Source organism: Zonotrichia leucophrys, chromosome 2 (genome assembly GCF_028769735.1).
Source record: "Zonotrichia leucophrys gambelii isolate GWCS_2022_RI chromosome 2, RI_Zleu_2.0, whole genome shotgun sequence".
Lineage (NCBI taxonomy): Eukaryota > Metazoa > Chordata > Aves > Passeriformes > Passerellidae > Zonotrichia > Zonotrichia leucophrys.
This window is the reverse complement of record NC_088171.1, coordinates 141,454,690-141,459,387: the sequence shown is the minus strand read 5'-3', so window position 1 is coordinate 141,459,387 and position 4,698 is coordinate 141,454,690. Positions and strand designations below refer to the sequence as shown.

At 44.6% G+C, this 4,698-nt stretch overlaps 1 protein-coding gene across 1 annotated transcript in view; it reads left to right on the top strand.

The window, feature by feature from the left end:
- Window positions 1-4,698, top strand: part of ANXA13 (annexin A13) — a 262,163-nt gene that overhangs the window by 230,863 nt on the left and 26,602 nt on the right. The gene's annotated exons all lie outside the window — the stretch shown is intronic.

Here is a 4,698-nt window from a genome sequence, read left to right as displayed (position 1 = left end):
CCGGCGCCGCTGCCCGAACCGCCCCGGAAGCGCCGCGCACGCAGTTCCGCGGGCGGGGCGGGCGCTCCCCGCGGCGGGGACGGGACGGGACGGGACGGGAGCCTCGGGGCGCGGCGCCGGTGCCTCGGCAAGGCGATTGCTCACCGACCGCGGGCTGGCACTAACCGGGAACAGAGCCAAACCCGATATGCCTCCGCCGCCTGCCTGGTTGGGTTTAACAGCAGCGTCCGCCTAGTGCCGCTCGGGATGCGCCCGGGCAGACGCGAGGGGCCGCTCAGAGCGGGGCGGCTGCAGCGGCACAAACGAGGGTTCATTCCCCGGCAGGGAATGACAGCATCAGCTCGGTTGGAAAGACCGCCAGGATCATCTTGTCCAACCTGTGGCCGAACGCCACTATGCCAAATAGATCATGGCACTGAGTATCACATCCACTTTCTTTAAACACCTCCGGGGACGGTGACTCCACCGCCTCCCTTGGGCAGACTGTCCCAGTGTGGGATGGGATGGGATGGGATGGGATGGAATGGAATGGAATGGAATGAATGGAATGGCTGAAGGAGATCTCTGCGTTGAGCCATGGCCCTGGGCTCCACAGCTGTGCACAGCAGGCACTGGAGCGTGCAGCCCTGAGTGCCCAGAGCATCCCATCCTGTGTGTACCCGGGATGTGTACACAGTGTGCACCCCCTGTGCGGGGTCCCGAGCAGGTGGAGTGTCACCAAAGACACTGCTTCAAATAAAACAGCAGCAGGTGCCCCTCCTGACCTTAGGATCTGGGTGCTTCTGAGTCTTTTAAAATTTTACCTGTGTCAAAATCAGTGCCAAGCATTTTCTTACTGTTGGAGAATTAGTGATATGGGAAGGGCTCTCTATTTTTTACACCATGCAACATTTTAGTGAAAAATTTTATGTATAAGAAGAAAAAAAAAAAGTCATGTGAGGCTCTGGTCCTTTATGCTGTTCATTTTTCAAGGCTGTTTGCTGCATTCTCAGTAATGACCTTGGAGCAGTGGTGACAGCTGAAAGGGGACCAGTAGCAGCAGAAGGAAACTCAGTGCTCTGTTATGTTTGAGTAAATTATGTTATGAGTAAATTAAGTTATGTTTGAGTAAATCCCTGGAGAACTACAGACCCAGTTCTCCTTTTTCAACATCGCTGGCAGCTTCAGGATCCCACTGGCATGTAACTGCAGAGACACAAACCTCAGCCCCAGGATGTGCCCCACAGTGCCAGCACAGGGTTCCCTGCAGTGAGGAGCATCTCACACAATCTCCAGAATCTACAAGAAGGCCTCCTGCTCATGAAACCAATGGGATTCAGTCCAGGAACAGCCACAGCCGGCAAATCTGACCTCATCCCTCAATTCTTTTTAACACCAGTTGTTAAGAAACACCAGGGTTTCTTAAGAGCCCTTCTCTGTCACACCCCACAATGGTTTATAAATAAGCTGTGAAAGGACATTAATAAAAAACGTGGTTTACCTTGCCCATTGTCACATAAACCAGATGGTACGAGTCCTTGGCTGGTACTGTCTGTTTGCTTTTGATACCAGCAGTTAAGATACACCTCTAAGTAGGGCAGGGCAATTTTTTCTTGGATGGTTCTCAGGTAAATTTTCTTGTTAGAGACACCAGCACCTGAATAATATTTTCAGTAAGACACAGATGTGGGAATCCACAATGTGAAAATTCAGATGCTCAAAATAACAGTAATTTACGAAGTATTCCTAGTCTATTAATATAATTAATATTATATAATAATATTTCTATCATCTGCCTCAGACTTTTCAGTTACAGGACTGGCAAAAGAGAAGAAAAAGCAAGACAATTACAAAGAAATTATTGACACAGGGTAGATCTTCAAAAAGGCAACATAACTGAGCAGATCTGTGATTAGAAGTGAACAGTGAAAGTACTTGACTTTTAACAGGATTTTAATTTAGTACCAGAAAGGGTACCATACAGCAAAATTGTTCTGTGTGTATTAATGAGTTTGAGAATCTGCTAACCATTGATTCAAATTCACTTTCTAAATGAAGGTCATAGATAAAAGTCTGAACTCCTGCAACTTCAGTTGAGGTCTTTGAAGTTATAATCACATTGGTGTAAATCATATATGTGAAATAAAGTGAGCATTGAGGATCACACTGCTGATTGTTTTTTTCAAACCCTAGCCTGTCATTGCAACCACATGTACTCCCTCCCAGCTCTGCTCCTCAGGATGGAGATAGATAGATAGACAGACAGACAGACAGACAGATAGATAGATAGATAGATAATGTTGTGTGTAGGATGCTGTGCAGTTTACAGTTTCTCCAGCTGACTCTTGAGGTAGTTGCAACAATTTATCCTGGAACATGGGCACTATGTGTAGCCTTCTCCAGTTTTTTATGACCTGTGTTTCCTTGACCTGAATTAGTGTTCATATGAAATCAACCCTGGTTCAGAGATTTCTGCCCCTAGTTTGATCTTAATAGACCTGTGTCACTGACTGGATATAATAACTATTCTCTTTTTGGTTTTTTTAATCCTAGTCAGGTTAGTGCACACAACTGCTTACTTAAAGGCATAAATTTTGCAGGAATAATCTTACTGATAAGCATTTTTCATACTATACCTCTTATCTTTTCTTCTGTAGAGAAAATTTTGCTTCTTGACATTTAATACATTTGCTTCCAGTTATTCAGTTATTCACCAGCCTTCATTGTCAAGATTACCATCTCAAGAGGCAATACCTTTTTGTTCACTGACTTTTCTAAAGTCTGCTTTTTTCCTTATTGCAAGTCTTTCATTCTTTGTTCTTGCAACAAGATAACTCCATTTCACTTTCTGGATTTTCAACCAGTTCTTCCTTGTTTAAAAACAGAAGTAACATTTTGGCATCCTCTAGTCACTTCCTGTTTTTCCTGAGACAGAAATTGATTTCCAGTGTGCTCAGCAAACTTGATGGGCTGGTAGGGACCTGCCAGTAAAAAGCAGTGCTCTGAAAGAGGGAGCTGAGCTGCATCAGTGCAGCTCTCTCTGCTGCTCTGAGATCTCCTTCTGGTCCTGGCTGACCTGACCAGCTCATGGTAAAGATGTGAACCTTTACCAACATGTGAAGAGCATTTGCTGTCCAAGATGGTTTTTGTCTCTTTCTCATGAGTGATTTGTGCAGTACCCCTGATCCATTTACTCAAATTGGCAACTGTTGATCAGATCTTAAGATTACATAGTTACCAGGGAATTTTTCCTTGGAAATGTCTATCCACTGACTTCCTTCAAGGACACTGGAGACAATTTCATTGTAAATGCCTGGTTTTAGCCAAATTTGTTGATAGGCTGAATTTTTTATTTAGCACTTCAACTGCAGTTTTCAAGCCCTTAAGTACCTCTTCAGAGGGAACATATGAAAGCATCAGTTCTCCCAGCAGCTTTTCTCTTTTGCTGAATGTCTTGGTGAACATTTGAGAATTTCTTGGTCCCTGATAGTGCATGATCAGTCTCTGGTCAACCCTGTGCCCATTTTGACTTATCTGAATAAATCTCCAAATACTGTTCAGAATTTTTGTGCTTGTCTTTCTTTCTGAAAATTCTCGGTCTCACACAGGTTCCCCAGAGTTCTGCAGAGTTGAACAGGAGTGCCAGGCACCAGTACCACTGTAAAAGCCATTTCACAGCTCATGCCAACACTGAGGTCAAGGCTGGTGGAAGTTTCCATTCTGTTGGTGTAATCCACAAGCTGTGCTTCTCTGTCACACAAAAATCCAGGCACCTTCTCCAGGAGATGTTCTGCGTCTACTTGCAGACAGACAAAGCATCCACTGCCCATCCATGAGGGGCATACTGCTACCACAAATCCTCTACAAAAAGCTCAGCTTCGCTCAGTTCTTACTTGTTACCACTTCAGTGCTCCACTATTTCAGGTGCTTCAGTAGACTGAAGATTTTCATTGCCTCTTCCATTTAGCCTCAGTTAAGATCCATCAGCTGTAAACAGTTCTGTGGTTCCCTTTAGAGCAAAGACTAGCTTGGGGGTCACCAGCAATGATCTCCAGAGTAGCAAGGTTGCCAGTCCAGTTCCACACTGCAGGGTGGTGTTTCCTGCCTGGAATAATATTTCATCTCCTTTTCACCTTTCTGAATTCTCAGAGTGCCCCTGTGTCATGGCCTGGGGGTTGTGTCACCCACAGGAGAATGGTCCTCAGGTCTTCTGCAGGGAGTCCATCCTGTTACTTACAAAGCTAAAAAGTACCATACAATCCTTAATTCTTGTTAACTGCACAAGCTTTTAAACCCCCGTAGCACAAGCTAAGCCAACCAAATTGATCAGTGAGAGTAACCCATAGTTTTGCTACTGATAGCCTATTTACATGTTCAGACAGAGCATTTGCCTGCACAGCATGGTATTGTAGGGCATAATCAGCTGCTTGCTCTAAATCCGTCATTAGTCGCACCTTCTGGACTGCTGTATTTTATTCACAATCAGTGAAAGCAGTAGGAATGCCAGTCTGTGTTGGAGCTTATGAGTGCTCCCTGATCTCCCTGCTCAGTTTCCAGACAAACCCTGCAGTTGCTTTCCCTCTAACTATAGTAGAGTATATATAGTATAGCTTTCCCTCTAACTGTAGTATTTTCTTTCATATCAGTTGAGATGCCTTTATTCCCATAAATATTCTGAAAGAAGTGGGTAGTTCCCAAATCATTAAATGACAAATATCA